The sequence below is a fragment of the Salvia splendens genome, chromosome 19 (genome assembly GCF_004379255.2).
Source record: "Salvia splendens isolate huo1 chromosome 19, SspV2, whole genome shotgun sequence".
Classification (NCBI taxonomy): domain Eukaryota; kingdom Viridiplantae; phylum Streptophyta; class Magnoliopsida; order Lamiales; family Lamiaceae; genus Salvia; species Salvia splendens.
The window spans coordinates 19,839,215-19,853,033 of NC_056050.1; the positions used below are offsets into that span (position 1 = coordinate 19,839,215).

Sequence of the window (13,819 nt, forward strand, 5' to 3'; positions counted from 1 at the left end):
TTATTGTGGAAATTTCAACCACTATTATTTTAAGGAGAGGAATTCTATTTTCTTGGATTTAATTATTTACTTGGGATAATTATCCAATTAAATCCAAAGCCAATTATTCATTATTTCCTTCTTGATAAAATCGGCCCCTACTTTTTCCTAAAGGAGATTTCGAAATCTCCTAGCTTGTTGGAGAAGAAATTATTCATTCTTTATTTTGATCCCTCAATTATTTCTTTCCATGTTTTAATTGGAATATCCTAGCAAATCTTGCCTTATCTTATTTTATTAAAAATTTGGAAATTATTCCTTGTGGGGGAATATATTTCACACGCCTACTACCTTATTTTATGTGGGAGGATTTTATTTATTTTCCTGCTCCGTAATTATTTTATTCTGCTCCGTGAAAATACCAAATTAAATCATGGCTAATTAAATAACCATGATTTTCGAAATATTCTCCCTTATTCTCCCTCAAATTAACGCCAATTTCCCCTCCATCAAATCTCCCATCTTTAATTTGATTTATTCTCCAAATATTCTCTAATTAATTGGGAGATATTCTATTCCCTAAACTCAATAAATAAAAGACAAACCTAAACCTAAACACCTAAAATCACACGCCTCTCTCTCTCAATCTCACGCCATTCTCTCTTCTCCACTCTCTCACACTTGTTCTTCCACTCTACTCAAGATCCTTTCGATTCGCCAAGAGTTTGTTGAAGAACCAAGAGTTTTAAACGTTTCTACCGATCGTTTTGTTCAAGAAAGGTACATTCCAGCCTCTATTCTCCATTCCTCTCCATCCCAACTCTTCTTTTGTTCCCTCATGCATCTAGTGGGTGTAGGATTTCAAATCTAAGGGTTTTAATCGGTGGGAATTTGTGATTGTGTATATGATTGCGTTTTGAATGAATCGTTTGATGATTTAATGAATCCTCGGTGAATGATATGTGATTTCATGAAAATATGTGTCTAAGGACCCTTTTGAGCATGTTTGTGTGTTAAAACCATGAAAAGGTTGATTTTGAATAAGTGGGGGTAAACCCTAATTCGAATTCCTAAAAGCATGAGAAACTGTGATTCCGAACAGTAGGTTCCGACTCGTTTTTGACCGACCAAATGAACTCCGATTTGACCGATTCTTTTTCCTAAGTAAACTTCATGATGTGTTCTGTGTTGTGTGTGAATTTCAACTCATTTGGACGAAAGATGAATTTTTGGTGAATTTTTAAAGTTTACTGCGCATTTCTGGCAGAAAGTGTTTTCTCGACCAGTAGGTTACGTTTTCGATTTGACCGACCTAAAATGGTTATTTTGATATGATTTTTTAACTGGAAATTATTTGATGAGTATACTGCCTTGTGGTAAAATTTTAGCCCCAACGGAAGTCGGGTGAATTTGTAGTAAATTTTATAAAATGGTTGCGCAGTGCTGCCAGACTTCTATCTTTACAAAAACACTATGTTACTATAAGTGAATTACATGATTGATATATGTGATGACATGATGTTGATGTTCAATGATGGGAAAAGGGAAAACGATAGGGACATGCATAATATTAAGTCAATGGTTGTGACAGATAAGTTATATATATATTATCTAAAGGTGATAACTCGTGCGCAAAGCGTGATAACAAAGGAAAGGCAGTAGTTGAAACTAGTGTTGCCCACGGTTCACGAACCGGCGGTTCCGGTTCGGAACCGCCGGTTCCGGTTCGGTCGAAGGCGGAACCGGAACCGAACCGTGAGGCTATTTCACGGTTCCGGTTCCGGTTCGAAAACCGGCGGTTCCGGTTCCGGTTCGGAACAGCCGGTTTTTCCGGCGGTTTAGGCGGTTCCGGTTCGGAACCGGCGGTTTCACGGTTCGGTTGTATTTTTTTTTTTAATTTGAAATTTGGATTTATACAACAAATTGGAACAAGACAATGTATAATTCAAATAGAAATACGGCGAATAATGATATCAATTTTATTGAGTTTGAGTTGTAACGGACAACGATACATTACAAAGTACAATATATATACATCTACAACTACAAGTATACAACATACAACAATGTAATATTTGTATTGTAAGCATCGCCTTGGTATTGAGAGCGAGAGAGAGCAATAGCATGTGCCAGTGCCACATCTTGCACTTCTCGAGCCTACAAAATAATATTTGTATTGTAAATACAAAATAAAATTATGAACAATAATGTAATGTAATTCAAAATTAATTAAATTAGTAGATAATAAATATTAACCTGCCACTCATCCATGTTCATTTGAGAAATTTCATCAATAACGGATCTCCGAGATGGCCTCTTGGTCTTTCCTTTTCCCTTATCAACACGACCTTCTCGGGATGAAGACATATTGCTATGTAGAAATGTAGAAATATGGAATAATATATTTTTTTTTGTTTTAGCAATTGAGAAAGGAAGACAACTTATAGAACTACGGGAACAAGTATAAGTGTATAACAATGCATAATAAGAGTAGCATTTGCGTAATTAAATGGAAGCACAATAGCACAAATGAGAAATTGGAGACAAAGAGAGAGAATTGAGAGATTGAAGAGAGAAACTCTTATTAACACAAGAGTGGGGTGAATGGAAATGAGGATAGAGGGGGGTATTTATAGATAAAAATGGGGGGGGGGGGGGAATGGAAGAATTCGAATTTGAAAGTTGAAAAAAAAAAAATTTTTGAATTTTCGGAAAACCGACGGTTTTTGGTGGAAAACCGCCGGAACCGCCGGTTTCCGGGCAAAACCGCCGGTTTCCGGGACAAAACCTCCGGTTCACGTCCCAAAAACCGCCGGTTTTTCAGCTAAAAAGCTGCCGCCGTCGGCCCCATCCCCATGCCTTGATATACGCGCCCGAACCGGCGGTTCCGCCGGTTAACCGCCGGTTCGAAATATTTTGAACCTGAACCGGACCGCGACCCGAATTCCGACGGTTCCGGTTCGGGAAAATGGCCACGGTTCCGGTTCGGAACCGGTTTCGGCGGTTAACCGTCGGAACCGGAACCGGTGGGCATCTCTAGTTGAAACCAAAACGGTCGAGGTGGGCTACTTTTCTACCCTACACTATGTGTGGGTTCTCTTTTATTAAAAACTCTTTTACGTATGACTGTGGAGCTATAAGGGTGGTTTTAAGCGATTATCATGCCGTGATTTGTTTTAACGTGCCTATCTGATGTGGCTGTTGCCACTGTTATATAAATCGAATTCGGGTCCTCGTAGGGCCGCAAACCCTACTTGGATTAGTGTACACCTATGGTAGACTGTGTGCTAGCGTACGGGCTGGCCGGTCTAGTGACCTGGTTTGCGGCCGCATTCCTTGTCATGTATTGGCAGATATGGACGACGATGGGGAAAAATGACTGCGCAGTCGCTATTTTGAACAATGGAAAATATTTTGGTGCCTCGGGCCTTTCCAAAGTAAAACCCCGATGGTTACTTACGTTTGGCATGATAATATATACTTTTATTTAAAAATGTTTTCGGGCATGAGCCACTGAGTATTATTTTTATAGTACTTAGCCCTGCATATGTTTTCTCTATGTGCAGGTTGAGCAGCGACGAGCGGTTGGTGGTGTTGAGCAGAAATAATAATATGGTTGTTTTGAAACTTCGAGTGTCGTTGTGTCTTCACACATGACTTCACTCTTCTCTTGGATGCTTCCGCTGTGATATTTTCTTTACGTATATTTTTACTTAACTATGAATCTTTTTGATTAAATGTTGAGAACTCGTTACCCTTTTTATTAATGTCAAACCTTTGGTCTTTTCATTTATTTTAATATAGATATTATTGGTCGTTTAATTATTAGACTTAAATTTTTGGTCAGACTTTTATCGAAACCCTAGCCTTCTAAGCCCGTTCATTTAAACCCCTTTAAGTCGCGATCGCCCGCTTTTATTAACCCTAGGGGGGGCGGTCGTGACAGTTGATATCTCTAGTATAGAGGCAAATGCAAAGAATTTGTGCAACTTGTTTGATGAAATTGTTGGCCCTCAAAATATAGTGCATATGGTTACTGATAATGCTCCAAACTACAAGAATGCAGGTTCTTTGTTGAGTGAGAAATATCCTTCAGTTAGCTGGTCACCTTTTGTTGCTCATTGCATCAACTTAATCATGAAGGATATGACAAAGTTGCCTTCAGTAAATGATGTGATTACACTTGCATCTAGGATCACTGTTTTTGTTTATAATCACAAGTGGCCTCTTAATTGGTTGAGAAATAGGCCAGGGTGGACGGAAATCATCAGGTCAGGTGATACTCGTTTTGGTACCAGCTTCATAGCATTGAAGAGCCTATATGATCATAAAGAACACTTGCAATCTTTAGTCATCAGTCCAGGATTCAAAAAAATTTTGAGAGTGGCTAAAGCGAAAGAAGCTAAACAAGTGATTTTAGATGAGAAGTTTTGGAATAATTGTTTAATTATTTCCAAGATTATGGGCCCGATTATGAGATTGTTGCGCATTTGTGATTCTGATGAGAAACCGTCACTTGGTTATGTGTATGAGGGCATGTGGAGAGTGGTGAAAGGAGTGAAAGAGTTGTTCAAGAATAAGGAGATAAATACCTTTCGTGAAAAAAAGTTAGGTTTTGGAAGGAAGATGGCTTTGAGTACTTCAAAATCTTCACGGCCTGGTAAGTTATTATCATGCATTCTTCATTCTAAAAATAAGTTATTTAAGTGATAGTTATAGTTATTTATATTAAATATTGATACTTGTTATTTTTTTCAGATTAATGGTGGAGGCTTTTTGGTTTTGATGCACCAAATCTACAAAAGTTGGCTATTAAACTTTTGAGTCAAACTTCTTCTTCTTCGGGATGTGAGTGTAATTGGAGCGTGTTTGAAAGAATTCACACAAAAAAAAGAAATAGATTGGAGCATCAAAGACTTAATGATCTTGTCTTCGTTCACTATAACTCGCGCTTGCAAAATCGGTATGAAGTTTATGTTTGTTGGTTGCAATGTTAATCTAATTTATATATTGGTTTATTATTCTCCATTGCTTTCAACTTTCAATAGTTTATGTTGATGTTTGTTTTTTTTGTTTCTCTGTTCATATAAATGTATAGTGTTTGTTCAAAGAAAAGATAATATGATCCGATTGATTATGAGTGTATTGACAAAGTAGAGTTTTGGGTGATTGATGAAGATGCTAATGAAGAGCTTGATTATGAGGAGTTGGAGGAAATGTTAGATGAAGAACAAGCAAAAGGTGAATAAACTTTTATAGATTTATTTATAATTTCATGTGTTATTGTGTTCATTGCTTGATATTGTTTAATCTTTATGTAGGTGATGAAGATGATATAATAGGGATTAATGATGACGAAATTGATTTGTCAAGATTTGATGATGATGGAAATACTAGTAGCATCAACGATGGTTTTTGTGACTTGAGTTGCATTAATCTTGAAGTTGGAAATGGAAGTGATTGAGATGATCACTAAGTACTTTGTTTTGAGTTCGTAGCTTGGTATTTTGATAAAGACTTATGCATTTTGATAAAGACTTGTGTATTTAGATATTTGAACTTATTGATCTTTGTATTTGGGTATTTGAACTTATTGGCTTTGTAATGCAAATCTGCCATTTTTTATATTTAGTGGCACCAAATCTGTCATTTTTGATATTTTGATAATGCTATTTTTTATTTATTATTCACAGTTTTTATTATATATATATATATATATATATATTTAATAATATATAATATATATGTTTATTATATATTCCGGTTCAACCAATGGTTCGACCAGTGAACCGGTTGAACCAGTGAATCAGTAACGATGCCGGTTCGCTTGCCGGTCCGGTTTTTAAAACATTGATTTCACACCTAACTACAACTAATAAAGATATAATGATGTGTGTATAGGTTTAGCGTTAGAGTGGATAACGCCTAAGACCAAAGGACTCGGGTTCGAATCCACCGTGATGATTGAAATGTTTAATTTGTTATCCATACGAGAGAAGTGTTCTTGTTTCACAAGTTCATCAATTTTTCTATTTGTAATCCATAGATCCATGGAGAGAAGTGAATAAATACTCTATTTGTCATCCATATGAGAGAAGTGATCCATGGGAGAGAAGTGAATAAATACTCTTTGTCATCCATATGAGAGAAGTGTGAAACATGCATGTTTAACAATTCAATTGAGCTTCTGATTTGTGATGAGGGATCAATCCATACGTGAAAAAGATCAATTCATACGTCCGAAAGATAATAAATTTTCTTTTTGTGATCCCTGTATAAGAAAGAGATGTAAATCTTCTATTTGTCATATCTATATGAGACAAGCGTGAAACATGCTTGTTTAACCGGTTAATCAAAATAAAAATTTGTGATTCATACGAGAGAAGTGCGAAACAATTTTCTATTTGTAATTCATAAGAAATGAATCGATTGGATCTCGATAGAATTTTTGTTTGATATTTTAGTGTAATTGGATTAACTTGATTGATCAATATGATCATAATGATACATCAAATAAGTTGGAAGTGCGGAGTGTACAATTACTTTGACTTCGTTAGGATTAGACGGGGGTTCGGGGGCAGCGCCCCCGAGTAGCGGGGTCCAAGGGGCAGAGCCCCTGGCTGGGGTCGAGCTGTATAGAAAATGCATCCGGAAATATGATTTTTGAAAATTTGAAGGACTAAAATGCAATTTTCTAAATCCGCCAAAACTGTTAAAAACAGTTATGAAATTGAAGAAATGCAACGTTTCATCTTCAGCCTCTTCTTATTGATCATTTTATGGTTCAAAGAGGCAGAACAAAAAAGAAGATATGAATTCTTCAAAACCTAAATTGTATCCGATCAAATATTGGTAAAACCACTAAATTAATTTGATCTGAAAGTGTTTCACGCCTTTCAGGATATCCGATTTGTTCATATTTTGTAAATCTCCCTAACAATTTTAACTATGAGGAAAAGTGTGGAACATCAAAGTTTCTATTTGTGATTCATACGAGAGAAACACTTTTGGACTTTAGCCTTGTCTTATTTATATCTGTGCAAAGTTTGTGATATTCTAAACCAATTTTAAAGTTCATGGAAAATACCAAATTTTGGACAAAGTTCATGGTTTTAGAGACCAATATCCCCTTGGAAAAACTAAAAAACCATCCCTTCTTCAATACCTGAAGAAGAGATCATCATGGCAGGCTCAAAAACCACATCGCCGCCACGGCCAAAGCCAACGCAAATAGGTGCACAAACAACACAAAGCAACCACAAAACAACTCTAAACATTGACACAAGATACAATAAACCCTAGTCGGATTCGCGGCTGCAAGCTTCCATCCGAGCAACATGGCCAACCACCAATGCTCGGGCAGAAACCTAAAAGAGTTTGTCCGAAAAGATCCAGAACTTGATGAGCCCAGCTACCACCATCGGCCACAAAACAGAAGCCTCTTTCCACTCGGAAAAGACGACCTTAAAAACAGCATGAGAAACTGCAAAAAGTTTGGCCGGAGACGCTGGCCTGGACTCATTGACAACGTATCATGATGGACCCAAAAACCTTCTAATAATACTTTTGCTAGATAGAAAATGTTGTAAAATCAAGAAATTCGATTCATGATTTTTCTGCATCTTAAGAAATTATGTCACACCTCCACATCTGCTCAAGAAGAAAATTAACAGCAGCAGAGCTGATTCCATGGCAAAGCTGAATGTTGAGCCCCAGCAGAGTCGTGCCGAGCATTTTCAAGAATTGAAAACTCTCGTCTGACACTTACGAGCAGCCTCCTAGGGAGAGCACCTGCAAGCTAAACTGCCCAGCCCTAGCCAAGAGGGCAATATACCTGAATCCGTTACCCTGCAACCAAAGATATCAAGCTCACGCAGAACTGAGCAGTTCGTTGCGATTGACATCAAGCTCACATCAGCGATGCCACTTACTCTTTCAAGATTCACAACCTCTAGAGTTTCCCCGTGAAGGCAAGCAATCCCTGCAACCAGGCTGTTAGGTTTACACATCCGCTCAGATTAACCTTAACAAGACCAGCCTCTGGCCTTTGACTGAGAGAGAGGAGATTTGACATCAGTTACTCCTTCAAGGCCAATAAGATCCACGTGTGTTAGTTTAGGGCACAGCCAACCCCACATGCTCATGCCAGAATCACCAAACCCTGGGCAGTTATGGATAGCCAACGATCTCAGAGACATGCAAAGAGAGCTCAATGGGAATCCAAAATTCAAGTCTTTGAGCCCTAAGCAACTGGACAGAGCAAGTGCCTTCAATTTCCCTCCACAGCTAGCAAGGATGCCAAAACCACACTGAGTAATCCTATGAGTCTCGTCGAGCTTAATGCTTTCAAGCAATGAAGCAACTCTGGAAAATGATACAACCCCATTGTCAGACACAAGAGCACATCTCTGGAGGCAAAACACATTCAGATCCGGGCTGCCTTTACCAATAAGATTCAAGACCCGCATCAGTAACTCCTTGGTACGAAATGATCGATAAACATTTCATATTTTTCAAACCTTGACCCTTACCCATCACCCAGAAGCCCCTCTCATTCACATTGTGGAGGCCAACAAGAGAAAGATCAGTCATTGCACTCCCATAGTGCCCAATTACAGCAAGAGGCACGTCACTGATGTTGAGTCCGTGAAGATTAGCTTTGGTTAGGACGTGTGCAGCTGCAGAAAATAGACCAACAATCCCCTGGTCACCAACAAGGGTGCAATTTTTAACCATGATCGACTCTAGGTTGGGGCAGTAACGGCCCAAAGCATTCAAGCTCTCATCACCAATGTTTGAGCAAGACTTTAGTTTAACTGATCTTAGATTGGGGCAGTTCATGGCAGCAGCGATCACGGCCTTATCAGTGATAGCCAGGCAATGGGAGAGGTCTAGCTTCTCAAGAAAACGGCAACCAGTTGCAATTGCAGACAACCCTTCATCACTAACAGAGGATATGTTCCACATAGAAAGAACCCCCAAAGAAGGGCAACCACACGACTCAACCTTCAGCCCAATGTCAACCTACGAGAGTAGGCATTTCCTCGGATGGATAGCTTTCCCAAACCTCCACGGCTTGCAGTTCCAACAAAAATCGCAGCCAGTCTCACATCCGAGGCCTTCTTCCCTTCCAAGCACCTCGATAGATAACCCTGAGGATCAACGTCAACACATTCCTCATCATTTAGATCAACGGATTCAACCTTCCCTTTAGGCTTAGCAGACTCATCAACCTTCTAACAATCAGATACAATCTCAGGCTCCATGGTCAGAGCAACAGAGCTGCATATCTCCTCCGCACAGATGCTGCTCAAAAGCATGAGACAACGTTTGGATACAGAGGCGCATGCGCTCCTCTCTTCGCCTCCAAGACATCTGAAGATCTCAAACTGGCACTCGTCTGGATGAACTTTAATAGAAGGCTGCTCATTCGGAAATTCACTAACAACAAAGGGAGCAGTAACACGAGATCTCTTGGATGGAGGAAAATAGACATCGACAAGACTCCCAAGTGACAAAAAGGGCCTTGGGTTTTTGGAACATAAACCCAATATCACCTGAAAGCACAAATTTAGGCAACCATGTCATAAAATGCTCGCAAGAACATGAGGTTTTCATCATCTCACTGATCAAAACACAGTGTTTCATCTCACCCTCAACCAAATTATTAACATATTTAACAAATCAACCACATAATAAGTTTGCAGCCAATCATAGGAGATTGCTCAAGTACAATTTGCAGTTACATCTCAAGATTTATGTGCAAGAAACAAGATTTAAACTCCCCCTTTATATGGATGAGCTTTAGATACTGTTGGAAAGGGAATATGGGAGGATCAAGGTTATGAGAAAGGATGTTTTTGGGGTCTCAAGGGAATATATCATTATTATGGTATAGTTCCAAGTTCATATTTTCCTAGGTATATTTAATGTTCTAGTCCTATAAATAGGAGTGTAAAAATGTATCTTTCATGATCACAATCAAATATGCAAAATCAATTCAATACAAACAATATGGTATCAAGAGCAGCTTTTTCCATCCAAAAACCTTCAGATTTCTTTTGAACTCAGATTCACAATTCATCATCGTTCTACCCTTCTCAAACCCCTCAACCAAGATCCGGCAAACGTCCGATCTATCCATCCTCAGCCCTACAGCCAAAATAGCCAAAAAATCAAGTGAGTAGCAAAAAAAAATGTCCAAAACCATTGAAACAGTAACCGTAGGGATCAAACTCGATGGGAAAAACTTCCCAGTTTGGTCCAGATTGATGAAGGCTGCAATAGGCAGTCGGGAAAAACTGGAACACCTTGAAGGGGAGTCAACACCACCATTACCCGACGACCCCAAGTTCAAGGAATGGCAGGCAGCCGATTACACAGTATACTCGTGGATCATCTAAAACATGGAGCCAAAGCTAGTAATGCAGTATACTCAACACCAAACGACAAAGGTCGTATGGAAAAGCCTCACAACAACCTTCGGAGTAAGAGCAGACCCACTTCAAGTCTACGACCTCGACACAAAAGTAAGCAGATATTCACAGGGGAATCAAACAATATTGGAGCGAATTACAGAGCCTATGGGTAAGCATCGAAACCAGAAAACCTTGCCCATATACATGCTGTGACAAGGGAGTATTAACATACCAAAGGGAAAACGTGACAAAGAATTATACCAATTTCTGTCCAGATTAGATGAGAAATATGATAGACTTCGACGGGATTTGCTCAAAGAGTCCCCGGAGCCAACTGCCGATATGGCATTCGCCGTCATCAAGCAAGAAGAAAATTGAACAGGCATCTGGAAGCCTGCGGCTCAAGATCTGGGCTTCTCTGAAATAGGGTCGGGCTTTGGAGCCCGGTACAGCGGACCACCACCGCCCGCTCAATTTTCTCGAGCGAACAGAGGACCGCCACCGCCGCCGCACAAGGGAGCACCACCACCATAGAACCGGAGCGGCTCGTCCCAATACCCAAAAATTGACAAATCGAAGCTAATCTGCTCCCATTGTGGCATGTCGAAGCACACACGGGAGACAGGTTTCCACCTCATCGGTTTCCCGGAGTGGTGGGAAGACGGCCATAAGGGAAATCGTTCCACCACCGCAAAAGGAAAAATGGTAATCGGAGGACAGGAAACGGCGGCGCAAGGCGAAAATACACCCCATAACACTTATTCCTTGCAAAATACACCTCATGAAAAAAGGCATGATATTATTGTTTGCCAAAACCGTGTTTACATACTAGAAAATGGCCCTATATTGCAATTTCGTGTCAAATAGGGGAAATAAGTAGGGAAAAAGATAGGAGATGGATTTTAGATTATAGAGCTACCGACACCATGACATATGATAGATCTGATTTTGAAATGCTTCATAAATTTAGAAGGGCACGTGTTGAAACTGTTAGTTGGGAAATTTTAAGGGTAGAAGGAGCTGACACTGTTCAAATATCCCCAACCTTAAAAGTTTCGAAATGTTTATATATCCCATCTTAGACTCAAAAGTTAATGTCTATCAGTCAAGTTACACAAGAACTGAACTGTACTCTTCTAATGCATCCTAAGTTCTGTTTTTTCCAGGATATTCGGACATGGAAGATTATTGAGCGTGACACTGAACGTCACGGGTTGTACTATGTGGATGAGATAGCTCAAACTGGCAGGGCAATGTTGGCTCACGGAACTACAGAACGGGAGGCATGGCTATGGCATAGGCAGTTAGAGCATCCATCGTTTGGTTATTTGCAAATTTTATTTCCTCATTTTGCTAAACTTCATTCTTTAAATTGTGAAACATGTGTTTTGGCGAAAAGTCATAGACATTCTTTTAAATCCAGCAATACTAGAGTTAATTTTATTTTTTCCTTAATTCACTCTGATGTGTGGGGTCCTTCTCCGGTTATTGGGGGAAATGGGATTAGATATTTTGTGTTGTTTGTTGATGATTGCACGAGGATGACATGGGTATATTTTCTTAAAAATAAGTCTGATGTTTTTTCAAAATTCACAGAATTTTATAACATGATCCAAACACAATTTCAAAAAAATATTAGGATCCTCAGATCTGACAATGGGGGGAATATGTCAACACTCAGATGAAACATTTTTTGTTGAGAAAGGCCTTATCCACCAAACCTCGTGTACTGATACCCCAAAACAAAATGGTGTCGCTGAAAGAAAAATAGGAGTAATGACTCGATCTATTATGCTCGATTCTAAAGTACCAAAATATTTTTGCCCCAAAGTTGTCGCCACAGCAGTCTACCTCTTGAATAGGCTTCCCACAAAAATTTTGAAACTCAAAGCCCCAATCTTCGAATTATCAAATTTAACCTCTGTTCCTGCTGCCCTATCCCCTCCACCTTGTGGTCTTTGTACACATTCCCATGCATGAACGTTCCAAACTTTCCTCTTGTGCGGTTAATTGTGTCTCATAGGATATGAGATAAATCAAAATGGATACAGGTGTTTTGATCCAAAAAAATAGACAAGTTTTCACTACAATGAATTGTGATTTTTTGGAGTCCGATTTCTTTTACCATACCCAACTTACCAGTCAGGGGGAGGAATCTGTAGAGTCTAGTGACCCGCTAAGTTGGTTTCCTATGTCACACATCAATACCCCTACTGAAGATCCACCCGAGCCAATCGCTCCTGCTGCCGAGCAGGTCTCGCACACAACAAAGCAACCCGTGGAGTTAAGTAACACGCCCATTGCCCCACCGATACCTGAGGTAAACATTACTAATCCTCAAGAGGGTTCATGTTCTTCTAACAATGATGATACAGAGACAAATGCTATAGATGGAGACACTGGAAGATATATCTTGCCGAATCGAATCAACCGGGGAATTCCACCCAAACGATACTCTCCGGAGAAGGGTAGATCTCAAGCAAGATACTCAATTGGTAATTTTGCCAGGGCTAATCTCTCCAAAATGGCCGGGCATTTGAAGAAACTTTGTACGAAGAACAAGAGATTCCCAGAACAGTAGAACAAGCATGGAAAATCAAACACTGGAGAGAGGCAATGAAGTTGGAGATGAAGGCACTGGCACAGAATAATACGTGGGAAAAGTGCCAACTTCCCGAAGGAAAGAGGCCGGTGGGGTGTAGATGGGTGTTTACAATTAAAAGAAGACCTGATGGCACAATCAAACGGTATAAAGCTCTCATGGTGGCTAAGGGATACACACAGACCTATAAAGTAGACTACTCAGAGACATTCTCACCAGTAGCCAAGATGAACACTGTTCGAGTACTATTGTCGATTGCAGCAAACAAGGATTGGCCTCTACATCAACTTGACATGACCAACGCCTTCCTCCATGGGGAACTGACGAAGGAAGTATATATGAAAGTTCCCCTGGGATTCTCTGATGAATTTGGAAATGGAGATGTATGCAAGTTAAAGAAAACTCTATATGGGTTAAAGCAATCTCCAAAGGCATGGTTTGGAAGATTTACTGAAGCAATGAAGAAATATGACTACTATCAAAGCAATGTTGATCATACGCTGTTCACAAAAAAGAAGGGAGAAAAGATCACATGCTTGATAATTTGTGTTGATGACATTATTATTAGTAGGAATGACTTGGAGAAAATAGAGGTTTTAAAAGGAAACTTGGCTTCTGAATTTGAAATGAAGGACTTGGGGAATCTAAAGTATTTTTGGGAGTTGAAGCAATGAGGTCATCACATGGCATATTCATAAATCAAAAGAAGTACATATTAGATCTTTTGGCAGAAACATGGATGGTGGACTGCAAACATGCGGAAACTCCCGTAGCTTTGAACCACGGCTTGAAAATAGTTGAAGGATTAGCATTGGTAGAT

The 13,819-nt window shown here is 39.5% G+C and overlaps 1 pseudogene; it reads right to left on the minus strand.

The window, feature by feature from the left end:
- Window positions 1-7,070: 7,070 nt before the first annotated feature.
- Window positions 7,071-11,328, minus strand: LOC121779569 (annotated as a pseudogene).
- Between the last annotated feature and the right edge of the window lie 2,491 nt (window positions 11,329-13,819).